The 22,224-nt window shown below is 48.9% G+C and overlaps 1 protein-coding gene across 8 annotated transcripts in view; it reads right to left on the bottom strand.

Annotated features, from left to right (window-relative positions):
• The window catches only part of LOC138843577 (rho GTPase-activating protein 20), a 99,496-nt gene extending 77,524 nt beyond the window's left edge, over window positions 1-21,972 (bottom strand). For 2 of the 8 annotated variants that reach the window (XM_089301903.1, XM_089301908.1), the window contains exons 1-5: window positions 21,689-21,972; window positions 19,900-20,188; window positions 19,328-19,421; window positions 9,757-10,049; window positions 4,244-4,414 (exon numbers count right to left, since the gene is read on the bottom strand). The gene's annotated coding sequence lies outside the window, so the exon portion shown is untranslated. Of the gene's footprint in view, window positions 1-3,944; window positions 4,201-4,243; window positions 4,415-9,756; window positions 10,050-11,556; window positions 11,853-19,327; window positions 19,422-19,899; window positions 20,189-21,688 lie in introns of those variants that run through there. The other 6 variants (XM_089301904.1, XM_089301910.1, XM_089301911.1 and 3 more) reach the window with 5 other exon arrangements.
• Between the last annotated feature and the right edge of the window lie 252 nt (window positions 21,973-22,224).

Genomic DNA, 22,224 nt, shown 5'->3' with positions numbered 1-22,224 from the left:
TACACGCACAGTGGCATCCTCGCCAAACCTTAAAAAGAAAGGAAATATTACTACTTGTCACAGATGGATCTAAAAGTATGGAACTATAGGACATGACCATGAGGGAAACAAGACACACAGAAATAAGCACTATGACACGATCACACTTCCATGTGGAATATACAACGTCCAACTAACACAGTCAGAGAGCAGGATGGTGTCTGTGATGAACTGGGAGCATGAAACTGAAGAGAGGGCAGTCAAACGATACAAACATATGGTGATGGGGCTGGAGCTGGGGTGTAAAAAAAAGCCTGAGCCTCCACCGGCACTGCCAGCATCGCGTGTAAGCACCAGACCAGGTCCCAAGTGCTCCACTTACCATTCCCCTCCCCGCTAACGTGCCTGGGAAAGCACTAGAAGATGACCCAAGGACGTGGGCCCCAGTGCCAAAGTGGGAGACCTGGGGCAGAGCCCTGCCACTGAGGACATCTGAGGAGGGAAATAATGCATGAGATGAGATATCCCTCATCCTCTCGCTCACCCTGTCTGTCTCTGCCTTACTCTCTTTATCCCTCTCTCCCCTTTTCTCTGTTTCCTGCCTTTCAAAAGAAATGTACAGGGGTCGGCACCGTGGCTCACTAGGTTAATCCTCCACCTGCGACGCCCGGCATCCTATATGGGCACCGGTTCTAGTCCCGGTTGCCCCTCTTCCAGTCCAGCTCTCTGCTGTGGCCAGGGAGTGCAGTGGAGGATGGCCCAAGTGCTTGGGCCCTGCACCCCACGGGAGACCAGGAGAAGTACCTGGCTCCTGCCATTGGATCAGCGCAGCACGCCAGCCGCGGCGGCCATTGGAGGGTGAACCAACGGCAAAAGGAAGACCTTTCTCTCTCTCTCTCTCTCTCTGTCACTGTCCACTCTGCCTGTCAAAAAAAAAAAAAAAAAGCATAGGAGTGTCAATGAGAGGGCAGGTACGGTAGAAGAATTACTGCTACCAATAAATACAGCTGCTAAAGCTGCAATTATTGAATGCATAAAGTATGTATACCTTAAATAAAAGTTGTCTGGGAAAATACATAAAGAAATAAAATTTGAAAAAGTTACAAAACACGGTAAAAGTGATAAATCTGTTAAGTGGCCTCATTGTACTAATCCTTTCATAGTGTACTGTAAGTACCAGGAGAGTCGAACGGTTTGTGTGAAAATGCAATATGCAGATCAGACTCACATCGAAACACAGAGAACGTGCCTTGAACAGATAGAATTTTTGTTTCTCAGTTACACTGTGAAAAGGCTGGAAAAAATAAAGCATTCAAAAATAGGTTCCTATACTTAAAATGCATCATAAAAGTTAAGGAACTTAGGTTAATATTGTGGGGTTTTGGTAGGCTTCATGGGACAGAAATGATGCTAAAACATTCATGATTGGGGCTGGCACTGTGGCATAGCGGGTGAGGCCACCAAATGCAGTGCTGGCATCCTACACGGGCACCAGTTCAAGTCCCGGCTGCTCCACTTCCAATCCAGCTCTCTGCTATGGCCTGGGAAAGCAGTGAAAGACGGCCCAAGTCCTTGGGCCCCTGAACCCACGTGGGAGACCCAGAAGAGGTTCCTGGCTCCTGGCTTCACACTGGCACAGTTCCGGCCCTTGCAGCCAACTGGGGAGTGAACCAGCAGGTGGAAGACCTCTCTCTCTCTCTGCCTCTCCTTCTATCTCTGTGGAAGTCTGACTTTCAAATACATAAATCCTTAAAAAGAACATTCACAACTTGACTAAACTAAATTTCAGGAGATTTATATCTTGAAAATAAAGATTCGGGAATTCCATCAAGAGAATATTTAAGACAATATCCAAGTAACATAATGCATTGTCGCCCCACCCCACCTCCCTCAAACTGAAAACTCAGAAATACAACATGAAAGGAAATGTATCTGAAGGAAACCAGGAAAGTGAAAAGTGAAACGAGAATCCTAAATTACTATGTGCTATTCTCCCACCAATGTGTGCACATTCCTATGTGCATTTAACATAGCTACTATTATAGGCAGGTTGTGAATTAGCCCAATTAAACTATGGAATGGAAAATGCAGGGCCTGCTTCATCAGTAGGTGACCAGTGACACTGCAAGAAAATGTTAACATAATTTAAATGTCTTTAAAGTAGCACTCTGAAAACCACAGATATACCAATTCATTGAAGGATTTCCTGGACTCCATGCCTGTTCTCTCACTACAGAACTCCCAAATATTTGCAACATTGAACTGCAAGTCAGTTTTAGTTTTCCCATTCATAATTACTGAGGTATACATAACTCACAAACAAAACAAAGGCATTGTGTGAGGTGAACACTCCATCTAGTTTCCCCCCCCCCATAGATACGATTCTAGTCAAACACAGGGAAAGCATCTTAAGACGTTTGGCGTAAACCACTTTAATTTTGGAACTTCCCCAGAAAGTTTCTAAATTTTAACTTCCTGTTAGTAGTACACTAGTAGTTGCTAGCCTAGGGAGAGGCTAGGCTTATGGGAGATGATAAAGTTTTATGGTGGTCACAGGAGCAGAGGTGTGGAAAAGGTGACGGAATTGAGACACAAAAGCGAAAAGCCAAAGAATCACATATTCATGTGGCTTCCAGAAGGGTGTGGGGACCAGCCAGCCTTTGAGATGCCTGGTGAATGTTATCAGAGAACATGTGTGGACTGGGAGCATGAGAAAACAAGAGAACAGATTTTTCCTGGTTTGTTGTGTGTGAGGGAAAAGAATTATGGAATCAAGGAATCAAGTTTGAAAATAGCCAAAATGAGAAAACCGTGGGCAACATAAACAGGTCTAGCTAATGATGGGAGAAAAAGCCAAGACCCTCCTGAAACACGGTACAGAGATGAGGCTGTCTAGGATGAGAAGACCAGTGAGAACAAACACTTAGAATGAACATGGGGTCATTTCAACATCTGGATTTGAATAATCAGGACTAAGAGGAACACCAAGAGTGGATAATGAGGAAACTGGAACATCCATGATGACTCGCCTCAAGGGGTTGTTACCGATTAGTCCCTGCTCAGCATCTCCTAAAATGAAAATCAAGGAATGATCCTTGGATGTCAACACTAGTGAATGCTAACCAGCAGGAAGGAAGACTCGATTCTCCACATACTATAAGAACCAAACCACAAAACACAATACCTAGGGATTCTCAAATTCTGTGTTGTTTAAACACACGGACTAACAGGGATTTCATTTCGTCAACCAAAGTTTCACAACCAATGGCATGGCAACCATTGTGGATACTGTGCAGAAACAATACCCCTCTCCTCTCCGACCGAAAAATATCATAATCCAAGTGATTTCAATATTTCAAAATCTAACTTAGAAATAAAAAGAACCAGTATTGAGTTATTCAGAACCTTATAGTTTTATACCTGCAACAAATATACTTAGGGAATAATGCTTCCTTCTCAAACTTTCGGTGCCATCCTCTGATCTACTTGCCTCTGATGATAAACAGAGTCCCCACAGTCCTAGCTAATGTAATAATATGACTGGGATATGTGAAGTTTACATCGTATGTCTCCCCATATAGCCGCATTCGTTAAGACGATCTAACAATATCTTGCTAAAGAACTTTTTCATAAAATTAGGGCAACACTGGATATCACAGAGGCAGAATTAGAATTCAGTGGGGCAATGACATCGATATACAACCATTTTGGGGGGTTTCCCAGTCAATGCTATCACTGCTGTGTTGCAGAACCTTCCATGTAAACTGAGATAAACTAGCTTAGCAAATTAGGAAAAACAGGAGTCAAAGCCTGTGAGCAGGAACTTCCTTTCTGGATGACTAGATCCGTTTTCTCAGCTCCTATCCACCAAGCAGAACTATAAATCCAGAAAATAACACAAGAAACCTGGAAATTAACGCAGTCGCTGGGCATCGTAAGTGCCCACCCGACAGAAGATGACTCACCTGCTGGTTCACCCATCCTGGCATGACAATTCAGCCAGGTAGGCCCATTCCTTCTGGAACCGTATGTGATACCTCCGAGCACATACACATTTTACGATATACAATGTAAAGCCTATTTAGAACATGTGACATGAAATTTATAATATATAATACAAATTGAATATACAGCATTCAATTTATAACATACAATATAATACACAATTTATCCTTCCTTTCCCCTGGCTCCTGAAGGCCCGAGTGTCCCCTGCCTGTGGCCAGGGCCGGCATATGATATGCACAAACATTTCAAGAAGACTCACCAGGCGAGGAGGGACAAACCTGAGGGTCCTGTTGAACCTACTGCCACTCCTCCGACACCAGCAGCCCAGCCCTTCCTGCAGGTGTTGCTCTTGGCTGCTCACCTCCTTGTTTGAAGGCTTGGCGCCAGTGCTCAGCACATGTTCCAACAAAGAACTCCACGACACTGGATGCTAAGAAGAGAAAAGGGAAACAGCAACACTGAGCACCCTTTTTATAAACTCGGTATTCGACAGCATGTGTCAATTCTGATTGGATTCCCTTCAGGCACCAACCAATCAGAAAACAAAGACCAAGCCCACACAGGCTTGCACACGGGATGTGGCTCCAGGCTTCTCCGGAGCTCCTGCTGTCTGTACCAAGTAGACAGCGAGGCCAGGCTCCAGTGCGGTGGGGCCGCGGGTCAGCTGTTTGCTTCACTTTTGCCATGGAATTTATTCCACCATTCGATTTAAAATTTGACAGTTTTTCTCTTTAGGTACAGTACATACTCCTCTGATTTTCTCCCTAGAGTGTTCAAATAAAGTGAAACTGCTTTTATAGGACTCATGCATTGGGAGTGGTTTTGTTTTTCAACGACTGGATTACAGAAAGAAAACAAGTATGGGATGCTGGCATTACGGGTGGTGGCTTGACCCACTGCACAACACTAGCCCCTACCCACAGGAATTTAGAAGCCCAATGATTTAGAAAAAGACTGTCTCACATGTGGAAGGAATGCAAATGTATAGTTTCGGTAAGTCTGAATGACTTTTATTGCAGAAAACAAGAAAACACAAAGATATTTCAACTAGGTGATGAGGAGTCTGATATACAACAAATAATTCATTTAGCAGTACCATTACCACTGCGGGATCTTTTCCTCTAACTACTGGTTTAGACACTTGATTTGAATTTGTGGCCAGCCTTGGAAAGCTGGAAATCTTGATGCCAAGCAGAAGCGAGATGAAATTTGAAACAGAGGCATACCAGCTAGAACCACAGCCTAGACCTAATTCTAGTGTTTACCCTTGGCAAGAGTTGGAAATCACAAACTCTGAAGTAAGAAAACACCATCTCCACCTCCAGATTCCACGTTAAGCACCATGTGCGCTGACCAACAATGCTTTCCTCCCTCCTACTTAATAAAAATATAATAAAAATAAGTCTATGATTGCTGCACTAATTTAAGATACCTCTACTTAAAGATACACCATGAAATAAAATATTTCAAGGATTTATAATAACTCTAAGAGGTTTCTAACTCAGAGAAAGTTCCAGGAGGCAAGGGTAGGTCTGTTCTAGTCTCCAGAACAGTGGGCAATCAATCCCCCAGGGCCCCAACTGTTCCCCTCCGAGGTGACTCAAAAACGCGTGCTTGAGCAATTTTGAAAAGTCACAAGTTGAGGGGCTGTGTACTAACAGAACCCTACCAGCCATCCAAATGAGGGAGAACCATCATGCAGACATTGTGCAGACACCACACCACCTGTGGGTAAGGCCTCCCCAGTGTGCACAGCACTAGCCCTGGAAATGCCAGTCACAGGGCGTAACGATGCCCACGGGGGCTGTGCAGTGTGACGACTCTGCCAGTAATAACATCTCTACCCAACAGCTCTCGAGTAGCTCAGGAGCGTAGCAGTTACATCTTGTAAAACTAGCAGACGTGACTTTTACACAGGCCAAGAATATCTACTAGCTCACTTCACACAAGTCAGTATGTGTCATTTCTGATGATCATCAGAAATTATAATCATCAGAAATTATAAATATCAGCAAACTTCAACAAGAATTTCAGGCAAGATTTTAGGTCAGTGAGTACTGTGGGTCTGCAAGATTCTTCTTCTTTCTACTTGAGGCTTTCTTTGAATGGTTAAAGGTTCTTTTTTTAAAAAAAAAAAAACATTTTATTTATTTTAAAGGCACAGTTACAGAAAGAGAGGGAGAGAAAGAGAAAGAGAAAGAGAAAAGAGAAAGAGAGAGATCTTCCATACACTAGTTCACTCCCCAGATGGCCACAATGGCCAGGAGCCTCTTCTGGCTTTCCCACGTGGGTGCAGGAGCCCAAGCACTGGGGCTATCTTGTGCTGCCCTGCCAAGTGCATTAGCAGAGAGCTGGATTGGAAGTGGATCTGGGAATCTGAATCAGCGTCCATATGGGACGCTGGTATCATGGGGGGTGTCTTTACCAGCTAAGCCAAAACACTGGCAGCAAAAGTTCTTATCTTCTACTTTAAGATTTACAAAACCCCTCAGAAATCTAGAAATTTTATGACACAGCTAACAACTCGGAAAGGACAAGAGTTATTAATGGGTGGAGTAGGGCATCTGGTACAGTGCTTAAGGAGAAACAACCCGGGCCTGGTGAGTGGACAGTGCTGTCTGTGACTGTCCACCAACCTACTTTATTTTCAGCTGTGAGTCCTAGTGGTTTGAGAGCACATTTAATAATGTACAAAGCAAAGAGGCAGAAAGAAGGGCAGTCAGGCACAAGAGGGCACTGCTCTAGTCTTTTCCACACTGCAGGTGCGGAGATCTGTTCAACACCTGTGTAAATTTCAACGCGGTTAGCCTTGTGCTAGGGAGAGAGCTGGCCTGCAATGCCATTGCCTACTGCAGAATGCTAGCAAAGACCTAGTGATTCTGAACTAACACAAGTCATCAAAACAGTTCCAGGAATGCTCTGGTATGGATAATCCACGTTGCTCCCTGCAGCATTGCTTTAATGGTGAAATATCAGAATTATCATACAAAATAGCAACCGCTTATGTTGGAATACAATGTAATCTTATACAGTCACAGCCAATGGGTTATACTCAGCAGCCAAGGCCAACCTCACGAGCGCAGCCTACATGGTCACAAAGGAGCCATCACACAGCGCTGGTACTCAGAAGGGCCTTCACTGGGTGTAAACCTCTGCTGGTGGTGACTCAAAATCCTCGGTTTGTAAGCGAGTCCAAAGAACATGAGGCTGAGCCAAGGAGGTATGCGGGAGAAAGGAAAGAGCTTTATGACTTAGTACCTTTAGTGGCACTTTATCCCTGCCTTAGGAACAAGGCGCTCACAAAATTATGCAGCAGGCCCTGTTAGCAGTGGTGATGCAAACCCCTCCCAAGCAGCCAGCCACCCTGTGAAGGAGGGAACGGAAGACTAATCAAGGAATGGCTTCTGGTATAGTGGCTAAGCTACTGCTGGAATCCCCACAGCCCATGTTAGAGTGCCCAGGATCAAGTCCTGGCTGAAGTCCTGATTCCAGCTTCCTGCTAATCCACCCTGGGAGGCAGCAGGTGAAGGCTCAAGTACTTCCATCCCTGCCACTCACATAGGAGACTTGGATTGAGTTCCCAGGCCCTGGCTTCAGATACAGTTCCAGCTGTTGTGGGCACTAGGGAAGGAAACTAAGGGATGAAATATTTCTCTCTTCCTTTGAAATAAAGAAATAAGAAACAAAGATTAATCGCCAGGGACCTTGTGGACCCCTCAAACCCTCTGGTCTTAACCCTACCAGCAAATCTCCTTTCATACCTAAGGGTCCCTCTCAAAAGTCAGTTCCAGTCCCCGGGTGGCAAGATGCCCACCTCAGACTCCTCCGATAGCTCAAAGAAAGATGACCACTGGTGGGAACCAGGACACAGGACCTATATTAACAAATCACAGCATGAGGCCACAGAGTTATTAAGAAGGGTCCTTAGTAACATAGGACAAGTCCCTGTGGTTCTGCTCCATACAAAGACAAGCCCAAAAGAAAAGTACCACTGGTTTTTATGAGCTACACCTCTCTGATACGCCACCTCTAGAACTACTGGAACCTGGGGTTCCAACCCCAGGAGGGACACAGCAGAGCAGGTTTTAAACTGGGGCTTTACTGTTTTCGATATATGGCCTAGGGCAGGTCCCCACCTCCTTTAGCCTCCTATTTCAAAGGGGATCAGCAGTGCCTTCCTCACAGAGCTTTGAAGAGGATTAAACAGTACAATGTGGTATAATTAAATAAAACTCTTGCTTTCCCTCCTTGTGCTGTTATTTAGAAATGAGACGATGGTACACTAAGAACCCTGACAAGTGAAAGTGCTTCAAGAATGCTGATTCTGTTGCTGTCCCCTTCCTTGGCCCTCGTGCCCTTGTTCTTGAGACCAGACCCTTCATAAACCATCAGTTCCTGTCCCAACACCCACCAGTGAGTGTATTGTTAGTTCTGCATAGGCTGAATACCAACTGTGTACCAGGGACTATAGGAATGAAAGCAGAGAGAAAAGGCCTGCCCTGGACAAGCTCACAGTCTTCTATGAGATACAGGTATTTAGCAAATACATGCTGATAAAATGGGTTAAGCGCTTTACGAAGATAAGCAGTGTGTTATGCAAGTTCTGGAAACGTATCCCTGCCTGGGAGGATGAGAGAAAAGTATCACAGAGAAGGAAGACCCTTGAGTTGGATATTTTGAAACATGGCTACGACTTTCTCAAGCTGAAAACACTGAGGAACATCAAGTAGTGGCTGCCTATCTGCAGAGCAGTGGCAAGTCTGGCATGACAGAAGCAGGGGCTGTGCAGCTTGGAAAAGGAAGCTGTGAACAGACCTGAGAACAAGGCCTTGGAATGCCCCCCTAAGGGATTAGGGCTTTTGAAAGTATGCAAGAGGAGATGAGAAAAGATCAGACAGTCCCCTGTGCTTTCTAGGGAAATGCAGGTGGTATGCAGGCCTGAAGCAGAAAAGCCTGGAAGAAAGAATCCGGAGAGCAATGAGACTTGGCAGCAGGCAGCCTCGGCCTGAGGGCTTGTGTAGGACCTGAGCCACCACTGACATAGATTCGGTGACTACTAGGAGACAGATGCTGGTAAAGAGGGTGCTGCCAAGCTTGCCAACTTGGAAGGCAAGTCAGATGGAGCCGCCAATACAGAGATCAGTGCAATGTGTGGAGCAGGTTTGAATGGAACAGGAAGTCTGCGGTACCTGCAGGACACTCAAGTGTGTGTCTAAGAGGCAATGCAAACAGAGATGTAGATCCCATGGTAGAGGCTGAGGATGGAGACACTGCTTTGGCAGGTAGTCTCATAGAGACGTCGGTTCAAGCCACAGCAGTACGATCACCTCGAGTTGATTCGAGTGCCCCAGGCCAGTGTTCCCGCACACACATTACGGTTCAGAACCACCCAGAGAAGAGAGGCCAGGAGTCAAGGCCGCTTCTCACGGACGCGGCCAAGACTGATTCCGGCCAGGGCCAGGAAACCCCCAAAACGGAACCCGGGCCGTGGGAAAAGTTCTTCCTCTCCCAACCCCCGCCTCCACCCGCCAACCGGCACTCCTGTCACACTCGCCCTCCCTTGACGCTGCCCCAGACGCCTTCCTTCCCCGCCACCCCACCTTCACGCCACCTTTTCCTTCTCCCCCCTTCCTCTCTCCTCCCAAATCTCCCTTGGCCGCCTCTCTCCTCCTCCTCTCCCCTCCACCCCTCACATGCACACCCCTTGCCCGCTATCTGCACCCCAGGCCCCACCTACCCCGCGACGACGGAAGGTCATCGCGCCCAACTCACCAAACAAAGAGCGTTTCTGCTCCTCTGGAACAGGAGCCGAGGCCCGAGGGGTAGACTTCCGGAAGCTGCCCAAGAAGAGGACCGCGCCTACACATTTCCACAAGGGCAAAGTAACTGATGCGGCTGTCTCAGGCTGCAGTGTCTCTGATTCAGGCCTGATCCCGGAGGCACTGGGTCTCACTCAGGCTCCACCAGCAGCATCGAGGACGGCTCCTCAAGACTTGAACAGGCTTTTGGGCAGGAACAGATGAGGAGCAGACTTCCATCTGAGGATGGCTGAGCAGGAGATGTACCTACGGGTACAATTCCTGGTCACAGCACAGGGCGCAAATTCACTCCCCACAGGCAGCTGCCATGGCGCCATGGGACACATCTGCATGCTGCTACGTCCAGTGTGGGGCGCCCAAGAGCCGATTCCAGTCCCGCTACTCCAGGTTGGGAACCAGGGAGGCAGCCGCTGATGGCCCAGGTACTTGGATCCTGCCTCCTTCCCTCCTGGGAGTCCTGAATGGAGTCCTTGCCTCCTGGCTTCTGCCTGGCCCAGCGCTGGCCTTTGAAGCCGCCTGGGGAGAGAAGCAGTGCATGGGGCATCGCAAGCACTCTTGCTCTCTCTCAGTGATTGCCCATCTGGTGGTTCGCCCCCCTCCCAGGAGGCTACAAAGGCCAAGGCTGGGCCAGGCTGAAACAGAAGCCAGGGACTTTATCTGGTGCCCCATTCTGAGAACCTGCCACCGGGCCCCTGGCTCCTGAATACTGGCTCCAGATCTGCTCAGCTCCCATCATTGAGCCAATTTGCAGAGGACCAGCAGATGGAAGACTTACTTTCTCTTTCTCTCTCTCTCTCTCTGCATATAACTCTGAATTTCAAATAAACAAATAAGAACTTTATATAAAAAAAAAGGGGGGGAAGACATAGCTATAAATAAAATACTACATCACGGCCAACTACTAGAGTTTATATCAAACTTGATACTATATGCATCACCTGGCCTATTAACACAGAACTCCTGTGGGAAGGATAGTTAAAACCCGTGATTTGCAAACCCTTCCAAAAAGGAGATGAAGGGGAAAAATCTTCCATCTCATCCCTTCGGACCAACATTTTCCCAACATCCAAAACAAATGCATCATAAAGAAAACGGCACATACGTATCTGTCATGACTGCGCTGTCACATTCCTCAACAAAATATTACCAAACGCACTCCTGAAGCACAACCAAAGCTTAGCATACTGGGTGCAACTCCAGGAATGCAAGGATGGCTACCATACACAATCAATATATCACAGAACAGAATAAACATGGGGAAAGCCCACAAAGTATCCCTATAGACACAGAAAACCTATTTCACAAAAACTCCCACCATTTTGGCGATATCAAAATAAAAAGGAATCATCAAATCAGGAACAGAAGCTAAACCTCGGCTTGACAATGGCCTCTCACTGAAAACCCACAGAGCGCTAACATCACACCAAATGCCAGTTAACCGGAAACTGTCCTCCTAGACCAGGAAACAGACGAGCGTTTTCGCTCTTATTCCTCCCCGTCAGCAGTCTCGGGGGTCTCGAGCAGGGCGGCTGGGCCATCAAAACGCAAACAGACGGAAACGCGGGGCCGCTCCGGGAGGAGACGGAGGCCCCTCTGCTCTGGCACAGCTGCTCGCACACTGGGGAAAGTTCCAGACCGACCGTCCGCACAGCAAGAACGCGACTCCACCCGCGCCTTCAGGACCTGAGAGCAACAGGCACGCCGGCCGCGAAGACTCGCAGCGGGAAACCCCAACAGCCCCCGCATCACTCACCGCCAAGGGGGCACGGTCTGCTGGCGGGCGGCACAGGGGCCCGCGAAGGCCGCTGCTTCCACGAGGGGCCGAAGAAGAGAACCGCGCCCGGGAAACGGCGCGGCAGCCTCGGGCCGCAGCCTCTCTGAGCCCGGCCTGACCCCGGGGGCGCTGGGTCTCCCGCAGGCTCCGCCGGCAGCGTCCAGGACGGCTCCCGACGGCTCGCGCGGGCTCTCCGGCAGCAGCGGACGGGACCCGCGAGGACTCCTACCTGAGCGCCGCGGGCCACAAGGGGCCACTTCCGGGGCACAAGGGGTCACTTCCGGGTCACAGCGCCGGGCGCAGGCGCACTCCCCACGGGTGGCCGCCGTGGCGCCACCAGACGCACCTGCGCGCTGCCTGCCGCGTCCAGCGTCTGAAGCCCCAGGGCTGCAGGCGGGGCGGCCTCTCCAGCCTGTGACCCAGGGACCACGCCTCCCGGCCTCCTGGGCGCCCTGAATGGAGGTCAAGCCTCCTGGCTTCTGCCTGGCCCGGCGCTGGCCGTTGGAGCCGCTTGGGGAGAGAAGCAGAGCACCGGGCATCGCGAGCCCTCTTGCCTCTTGCTCTCTCTCACGGATCGTCCCTCTGGGGGTTCAACCCCCAGGTGGCTACTAAGGCCGGGACCGGGCCAGGCCGAAGCAGAAGCCCGGGACTGTATCCGGTGCTCCACTCTGGGTTCAGGGGCCTGAGTCCTTGGGCCGTCTCCCTCTGCTTTCCCAGGCATGGCAGCAGATAGCTAGATCCCACGGGGAAAGGCTCCCAGGAGGGGCCGGCGCTGTGGGGGAGCGGGTAAAGCCACCGCCCGCAGCGCCTGCATCCACATGGGCGCCGGTTCGATTCCCGGCTGCTCCACTTCCGCGGCGCAGCTCTCTGCAGAAGAGGGACAAATCCTTGGGCCCCTGCACCCATGCGGTACACCCCGGGAAGGCTCTTGGCTCCTGGCTTCAGATCCGCTCAGCCCTGCCCATTGCAGCCAATTGGGTAGCAGACCAGCAGATGGAAGACCTCTCGATAGCGATTCTCTCTCTCTCTCTCTCTCCCTCCCCCTCTCCCTCTCCCTCTCCCTCCCTACCTCCCTCCCTGATTTTCATATAAATAAGATCTTCAAAAAAATAAATTAAGAAAAGGAAGACATAGCTATAAATAAAATACTACATCAAGGCCAACTACTACAGTTCATTACAATTTGATATTATATACATTACCTACCCTATTAACATAGAATTTGAAAAGGAATTTAACTCACTCTTAGAAAAGGTGTTGGTGGCAGGCAACGCAGCTCACTAGGCTAATCCTCCACCTAGTGGCGCCAGCACACCAGGTTCTAGTCCCGGTCAGGGTGCCGGATTCTGTCCCGGTTGCTCCCTCTTCCAGGCCAGCTCTCTGCTATGGCCCAGGAGTGCAGTAGAGGATGGCCCGAGTCCTTGGGCCCTGCACCCGCATGGGAGACCAGGATAAGTACCTGGCTCCTGCCTTTGGATCAGCGGCGGCCACTGGAGGGTGAACCAATGGCAAAGGAAGACCTTTCTCTCTGTCTCTCTCTCACTGTCCACTCTGCCTGTCCAAAAAAAAAAAAAAAAAGTGTTGGTACCCATTCTTTCTCTTCTACCTTAGAAACGTTCCGTGTGGTATTATCTATGACTTACGCATGAGGAAATCAATGTAGTTTATTTATTCAGACACTTGGGTACCCACTCGCACAGGGACTTGAGACACCTGTGATCTACAGAGTTCTCCACTGAACACAGGTCTGCTCCCCAACCTCCGCCCTCCACAGTCTAGGCCTGCATTTAATGGATGGAGCATGCTTGAACTAGGACAAACCGTGTCTTCCACAAAGCACGATAGAATACGTAAATGTAGCGTCTGAGGTCCCTCTTGGCATTTTCTACGTGCACGTTATCACGTTGGTACTTTTTCTCTCCTTTCTCAACCTTAGATACAAATTGGGAGGGAGGAAGTCAAACTATCACTATTGGCAGAGGACATGATTCCATACAGAGGAGATCCACACGACTCCACTGAGAGACTATCGAAACTCAGAGTAGAGTTTGGTAAAGTGGCAGGATAGAAAATCAACAGCCTTTGTATACGCAGACAGTGCCGTAGCTCAGAAAGAACGTCTAGGACCAATCCCGTCCACATAGCTACAAAGAAAATACAGGCTCTGGGGACCATTTCAACCAAGGATGTCCACTATCTGAGAATCACAACAGATTAAAGAAAGGAATAGAAGAGGGCAAAAAGCAAAAAACCAAATTGAGAAGCTTCTGCACTGCAAGCAAAACACTCGGCAAAGCGCAGAGGCAACTAACAGAATGGGAGAAATTATCTGCAAAGTATGCAGCTGGTAAAGGATTCACTACCAGAGGTTTTCAAGAAACTCAACAGCAGCAAAACAAACCACCCACTCAAGAAACGGGCCAAGGACTTCCGCAGGCATGGTTCAAGAAAGGAAATCCAAATGGCCAACAAACACATGCAAAAATGCTCAGGGTTACTAGCCATCAGGGAAATGCACAGCAATACTACAACAGCCTTGAGGATGTCGGGGGGGGGGGGAAAGGCGGCCTGCTCCGCTGTTGGTGGGAATGTAAACTGGTATAGCCACTGTGGGAGACAGTATGAGAAACCTCAGAAACCTGAATATAGACAAACCAGCCGTTCCACCCCGGGGAATATACGCAAGGGAAAGGAAATCAGCATATGGAAGAGTCATATTTACTGCAGCTCATTTCACAACAGCAAAGATAGGCAATAAACCAAAATGCCGCTCTCCTGAAGACTGAAGAAAGAAATTACGGGCCATGTACACCACACATACATATACAGACCGCAGGGGAGAGGAAAGGCCATCATTTTGAAATAGCCCTGCCTATATGTTCTCCACTTGAGAACAAGGAGACCACTCTACCTTAGAGCCTAATCGACCTTGAGGAAGGGCAATTAACCAACTCCTGCCCCTGAAGACTTGCTGTCTTACACAGGGGATAAAAGAGCAAAGAAAAAGGCTAGAAAAGTATTGTGAAAGCTACAGGCTAGGGGTGAAGGCCAATGAAACCAAATATTCAATCCTAAGATTATACATGCTTTCTTCCTTCAATACTTTAGCACATCACCCGGGCTCCAGATCTATACCAGACACAGGTTCTATTTAAGAAGCAATTTCTAGGGAAACCCCAAAAAAGAGTGTGAGACACCAAAATAAAGGCCCAAAAGGAAAATGAAACCTCTGATACCTACAGCAAAGCAAACATTAAATAGCCTAACTCCCACCCAGAGGAACATAAACCTCACACTAAGTGACCTGCTTACTTTGCTTTCTATTACCTGATACATTGTGTCCAGCTTTCAGAAAAAAAAAAAAAAAAGTTAAAGCAAGAAAAATGCAGTCTGAAGAGACAAAGCAAGCATCAAAACCAGGCCCTACCACGGCAAAGATTCTGGAGCTGTCTGACTGGGTTATTAAAACAACTGTAATAGAAAAATTGGACGATATACAGAACCACATGAATAATGCAAACAGATAGATGGAAACTCTCAAAGAATCAAAAGGGGCCGCCAGATCAAAACAACCACTGAGACAGAAACGAAGAATGTCTTGGAGGGGCTCATTATCAGACTAGACACTAGAGAGAAGACAATCCGTGAGCGGGTGTGTATCAATAAAAACTTCCTCAACTAAAAGCCAAAGAAAGAAATGGGGAAAACGCTAATGGAATGCCTAAGATTATGGGACAATTACAAAGGTATGACACACACAAAGCAGGAATACTAGAAGAAAGGAAGGAACAGGGGCAATATTGGAAGTAATGACGGCCGAAAACGTTCCAAAAGCTGAAGGTAAAAACGATAGAGGTTGAGGGGCTGGCGCTGTGGCGTAGCAGATACAGCTGCCACCTGCAGCATCGGCATCCCATATGGGTGCTGGTTCGAATCCCATATGCCCCACTTCCGATCCAGCTCTCTACTGTGGCCTGGGAAAGCAGCAAAAGATGGCTCAAGTCCTTGGTCCCCTGCACCCACATGGGAGACCCAGAAGGTCCTGGCTCCCGCCTTTGAATCGGCATAGCTCTGACCATTGTGGCCATCTGGGGAGTGAACCAGCAGATGGAAGACCTCTCTGTCTGCCTCTGCCTCTCTGTAATTCTGCCTTTCACATGAATAAATAAATACATCTTAAAAAAAAAAAAAGGTTGAATATCACTGGTAGAAAATGTTTGGTGATAGAAATATCTCAGATGAGAAACAATGACTTGATCAGCCCTTGTCCTGACTGTCCAGGAACACCTTACTACTTTATTCCTTTTAGTATTTGTTTGTTCTACTTATTACCATTGGCTGAACTCTTTAATTTACACACAATTATTCTTAGGTGTTTAAATTCAACTGAAAAGTGATCCCTGTTAAATATAAGAGTGGGAATAAGAGAGGGAGGAGATGTACAGTTCGGCACATGCTCACTCAGACTTACCCTTAATGGTAGAGCTAGAAACGTGCCAGGGGATTCCAATTCAATCCCATCAATGTGGCATGTACCAATGCCATCTTACTAGTCTAAAGTGATCAGTTTCAGTTCATAAGTGATCATAATGAGAGGATTAAATGTCAAAGGGATCACATAAACAAGTCTACTGTCTGCTTCTACTAACTGATAGAATTAAAAAGGAGAAAACAATCCAACATGGGAAGCAGGATACACAGCAGACTCATAGAATGGCCAAAGCCCTAAACAGCACTCTGGCCTCCGAATCAGCCCCTAAGGCATTCGGATCTGGCTAAAAAGCCCATGAGAGTATTTCAGGCATGGGAAGTCAAGACACTCTGGCAAAAGAAAAAAATGACCTAAATTTAAGAACGCTGTGAGTGAGATCCCAGAGGAAAGAACAGGCCAGCAAAGAAGGAGGTACTTTTCTCTGAAGGGAGGAGAGAACTTCCACTTTGACTCTGGCCTTGTCTAAAGAAGATCAGAGTTGGTGAACTCCAGAGGAACTTCCATAGCCTTGGCAGCTCATGACAAGAACCTCTGGTGATTACTGACGTCATCAATAAGAGTGTCCATTGTTAAATCAACAACAGGAGTCACTGTGCACTTACTCCCCATGTAACATCTCTGTCCTTAATGTGTTGTACTCTGTGAATGAATGCTAAAACTACTGCTCAAACAGTACTCTATACTTTGTGTGTCTGTGTGGGTGCAGTCTGTTGGAATCTTTACTTAGTATATACTAATTTGATCTTCTATACATGAAGAGAATTGCAAATGAATTTTGATGAAGAATGGGACGGGAGAAGGAGTGGGGGATGGGATGGTTGCGGGTGGGATGGATGTTACTGGGGGAAAAGCCGCTATAATCCAAACATTGTGCTTTGGAAATTTATAGTTATTAAATAGAAGTTGAAAAACTAAAGTATGTGTGTATGTTGGTACAGTAGAGCATATGTGTAGTTTCTCAAATGGTAGCATCAACAGGAATAGAACAAAATTTTTCAAGTTAAAAGAGGTCAAAAAATCTATTAAAAAAGAAAAAGGAAAATAAATGTATTTAAAACTATTTTGGAAAATAAGAAAACAAGTATTCAAAATCAATCCCACGAAAACCCCTTTTGATGCCAGCTTGCCAACAGAAGACGTATATGCTCATATAATCACAGGCTCAACTAAGAGGTGATCCTTAACACTTTATAAGCATTTACCCACCTACTTAAAAACTTTTCATAACAAAAGAAATAGCTTTCGGGGCTGCCGTTGTGGGTGGGTGGGTTAATCCTCTGCCTGCAGCGCCTGCATCCCATGTGGGCGCCGGTTCTAGTCCCAGCTGCTCCTCTTCCAATCCAGCTCTCTGCTATGGCCTGGGAAAGCAGGGGAAGATGGCTCAAGTCCTTGGGCCCCTGCAGTCATGCCGGAGACAGGAAGAAGCTCCTGGCTCCTGGCTTCAGATCGGCACAGCTCCAGCCGTTGTGGCCATTTGGGGAGTGAACCACCAGACGGAAGGCCTTTCTCTCTGTCTCTCCCTCTCACTGTCTGTAACTCTGCCTCTCAAATACATACATACCTACTTACATCCATACAATCTTAAAAAACTAAATAGCTTTCTAACATTTTACTCTATGGATGCAGCAGAATTTGCTACTTACTTATATATTATTCTTTTCCATGTATATATTATTCCTAACTTCATTTTTCCTCCCTCATCAGAAAGGAAGACATGCTCAGGTTTGAAAAACTGTAAATCACAATCATTCAAAAAGGAGAGGATAAAAGCCACCATAACCCCTTCACTAGAATGAGCATGCTAACACGGAGGATTACCTTCTGTGCATTTATCCCATTCTTCATTACAACTAAGGTGACTTTAAACATCTTTGCACGTGAATGTTTGTTTGCATTTTTATTTCTTTAGAGTAGAAGATTGCAGAACAAGTGGATCATAAAGCACTAACTGTTTTGTGATCCTAGAATGCAATATCTAATTTCCTTTGGGAGCATTTCTTTCAATGCTGTTTTTCTCAATGCAACCCCAGATTACTAAGTCTGAAGCTAAACCAGCAACTCTTAAGGTTCCAAAGCAATCATACACACATCTGACATCCTAGGAGCAGTGAGTCTCCCTTTCCATGCTCACAGCCCAGGCAGGCTGCCAGGTGTCTTCCCTGTGAGAGCCCACAGGCGGAAAACTCCACACCTCCTGGGCTGAGCTCACTCACTCCCTTCTTCCTTCTCCTGACAGGCCGGCACCACTAATCACCAAGCATTAGAACTAAGAGTTATCCTGAACCACCAATGTTACCTAAGTTCAATTGCTTAAGTTGTACCAGTAGCTACAACTGATGTCACTAAGGCCAACTGGTCCTATTTCACACAGACCTTGCACATCCTCCCCCTGCACAGCCACTGTCCCAGTTCAGAGTCTCATCGTGTCACCTACATAACTGCAATAGCTGCTCCCAGAAATTCACTCTGGATTTAAATCTATCCCAATCGTCTAAAATAAAAAGTCATACCATTCCATCAACATCTGTCCTTACACAACCACAACCACACACACAGGAAACTCAATGTATCAAAACCAAACTGCTGATTTCCCCATGAAACCTCTTGCTCTGGCCCCCTATCTTCCCCTGCAATAACTGACCCACCATTTCACCAGCAGCTCAAGTCAAACCCTAGCATCATTCTCACGCCTTCATTTCCATCAAGCCATCAGTGCCACCTGTAAACTTTCTCCACTTCTCTCCATTTTCAGCCTGAGCAGATTTGAAGCAGGAGCCTGCAGCTTCCTCCAGGATTCCCAAACAGTTGCAGGAGACCAAGGACTTGGGTACTCTTCTACTGCTGGGCCGGGCCACAGCAGAGCTGGAATGGAAGCGGAGGTGCTGGGACGGAAGTGGAGGTGCTGGGGCTTGAACCACCACCCATATGGGATGCTGCTACTTCAGGCAGCAGCTTCATCCACTCTGCCACGGCTCGGCCCGCCCCCACCCCCAAATGCCCAGGTTGTTGCACTCGTGATCCAGCTGGCTGCTAACAAGCCCAGGAAAGCAGAGCAAGAGGCCCAAGGACTTGGGCACCCGAACCCACACTGGAGTCCTGGATAAAGTACCTGGCTTCTGCTTCAGCCTGGCGCAGCCCCAGGACATGGTAGCCACCTGGGGTGTGAACCCATACACTGACTCTCTCTCCACCACTGCCTCATCAGTAACTCTGCCTTTCACACCAGTCTTTAAAAAGAAAAAACAATCCAGTACTTACCATGAGGTGTCAGAACCTTGGACAGGCTGGAACAGAGCACAAAGGGATTCCTGGGGTTTCTCTAAGCTTCTGCTTTCTAGTCCTTGTGTGCAGTCTGTGAAAATTCACCGGATTACGTGCAAGTTAATTCGAGTGCCCCAGGCCAGTTTTCCCGCACACACATTACGGTTCAGAACCACCCAGAGAAGAGAGGCCGGGAGTCAAGGCCGCTTCTCACGGACGTGGCCAAGACTGATTCCAGCCAGGGCCAGGAAACCTCCAAAATGGAACCCGGGCCGTGGGAAAAGTTCTTCCTCTCCCAACCCCCGCCTCCACCCGCCCACCAGCACTCCTGTCACACTCGCCCTCCCTCGACGCTGCCCCACACGCCTTCCTTCCCCTTCCTTCCACGCCACCCCACCTTCACGCCACCTTTTCCTTCTCCCCCTTCCTCTCTCCTCCCGAATCTCCCTTGGCCGCCTCTCTCCTCCTCCTCTCCCCTCCACCCCTCACATGCACACCCCTTGCCTGCTATCTGCACCCCAGGCCCCACCTACCCCGTGACGACAGCAAGGCCATCGCGCCCAACTCACCAAAGAGCGTTTCTGCTCCTCTGGAACAGGAGCCGAGGCCCGAGGGGTAGACTTCCGGAAGCTGCCCAAGAAGAGGACCGCGCCTACACATTTCCAGAAGGGCAAGGTAACTGATGCGGCTGTCCCGGGCTGCAGTGTCTCTGATTCAGGCCTGACCCCGGAGGCACTGGGTCTCACTCAGGCTCCGCCAGCAGCATCGAGGACGGCTCCTCAAGACTTGAACAGGCTTTTGGGCAGGAACAGATGAGGAGCAGACTTCCATCTGAGGATGGCTGAGCAGGAGATGTACCTACGGGTACAATTCCTGGTCACAGCGCAGGGCGCAAATTCACTCCCCACAGGCAGCTGCCATGGCGCCATGGGACACATCTGCATGCTGCTACGTCCAGTGTGGGGTGCCCAAGAGCCGAGTCCAATCCCGCTACTCCAGGTTGGGAACCAGGGAGGCAGCCGCTGATGGCCCAGGTACTTGGATCCTGCCTCCTTCCCTCCTGGGAGTCCTGAATGGAGTTCTTGCCTCCTGGCTTCTGCCTGGCCCGGTGCTGGCCTTTGAAGCCACTTGGGGAGAGAAGCAGTGCATGGGGCATCGCAAGCACTCTTGCTCTCTCTCAGTGATTGCCCATCTGGTGGTTCGCCCTCCTCCCAGGTGGCTACAAAGGCCAGGGCTGGGCCAGGCTGAAACAGAAGCCAGGGACTTTATCTGGTGCTCCATTCTGAGAACCTGCCACCGGGCCCCTGGCTCCTGAATACTGGCTCCGGATCTGCTCAGCTCCCATCATTGCGCTAATTTGGAGAGAACCAGCAGATGAAAGACTTACTTTCTCTTTCTCTCTCTCTGCATGTAACTCTGAATTTCAAATAAACAAATAAGAACTTTATAAAAAAAAAAAAAAAAGGAAGACATAGCTATAAATAAAATACTACATCACGGCCAACTACTAGAGTTTATATCGAACTTGATACTATATGCATCACCTGGCCTATTAACACAGAACTCCTGTGGGAAGGATAGTTAAAACCCGTGATTTGCAAACCCTTCCAAAAAGGAGATGAAGGGGAAAAATCTTCCATCTCATCCCTTCGGACCAACATTTTCCCAACATCCAAAACAAATGCATCATAAAGAAAACGGCACATACGTATCTGTCATGACTGCGCTGTCACATTCCTTAACAAAATATTACCAAACGCGCTCCTGAAGCACAACCAAAGCTTAGCACGCTGGGTGCAACTCCAGGAATGCAAGGATGGCTACCATACACAATCAATATATCACAGAACAGAATAAACATGGGGAAAGCCCACAAAGTATCCCTATAGACACAGAAAACCTATTTCACAAAAACTCCCACCATTTTGGCGATATCAAAATAAAAAGGAATCATCAAATCAGGAACAGAAGGTAAACCTCGGCTTGACAATGGCCTCTCACTGAAAACCCACAGAGCGCTAACATCACACCAAATGCCAGTTAACCGGAAACTGTCCTCCTAGACCAGGAAACAGATGAGCGTTTTCGCTCTTATTCCTCCCCGTCAGCAGTCTCGGGGGTCTCGAGCAGGGCGGCTGGGCCATCAAAACGCAAACAGACGGGAACGCAGGGCCGCTCCAGGAGGAGACGGAGCCCCTCTGCTCTGGCACAGCTGCTCGCACACTGGGGAAAGTTCCAGACCGACCGTCCGCACAGCAAGACCACGACTCCACCCGCGCCTTCGGGACCCGAGAGCAACAGGCACGCCGGCCGCGAAGACTCGCAGCGGGAAACCCCAACAGCCCCCGCATCACTCACCGCCAAGGGGGCCCGGTCTGCTGGCGGCACAGGGGCCCGCGAAGGCCGCTGCTTCCACGAAGGGCCGAAGAAGAGAACCGCGCCCGGGAAACGGCGCGGCAGCCTCGGGCCGCAGCCTCTCTGAGCCCGGCCTGACCCCGGGGGCGCTGGGTCTCCCGCAGGCTCCGCCGGCAGCGTCCAGGACGGCTCCCGACGGCTCGCGCGGGCTCTCCGGCAGCAGCGGACGGGACCCGCGAGGACTCCTACCTGAGCGCCGCGGGCCACAAGGGGCCACTTCCGGGGCACAAGGGGTCACTTCCGGGTCACAGCGCCGGGCGCAGGCGCACTCCCCACGGGTGGCCGCCGTGGCGCCACCAGACGCACCTGCGCGCTGCCTGCCGCGTCCAGCGTCTGAAGCCCCAGGGCTGCAGGCGGGGCGGCCTCTCCAGCCTGTGACCCAGGGACCACGCCTCCCGGCCTCCTGGGCGCCCTGAATGGAGGTCAAGCCTCCTGGCTTCTGCCTGGCCCGGCGCTGGCCGTTGGAGCCGCTTGGGGAG

This window comes from Oryctolagus cuniculus, chromosome 8 (assembly GCF_051225735.1).
Source record: "Oryctolagus cuniculus isolate XC-2025 breed Fujian yellow rabbit chromosome 8, ASM5122573v1, whole genome shotgun sequence".
NCBI classification, from domain to species: Eukaryota; Metazoa; Chordata; class Mammalia; order Lagomorpha; family Leporidae; genus Oryctolagus; species Oryctolagus cuniculus.
Note: the sequence above shows the minus strand (reverse complement) of the source record. Positions and strands in the feature narration are given on the sequence as shown.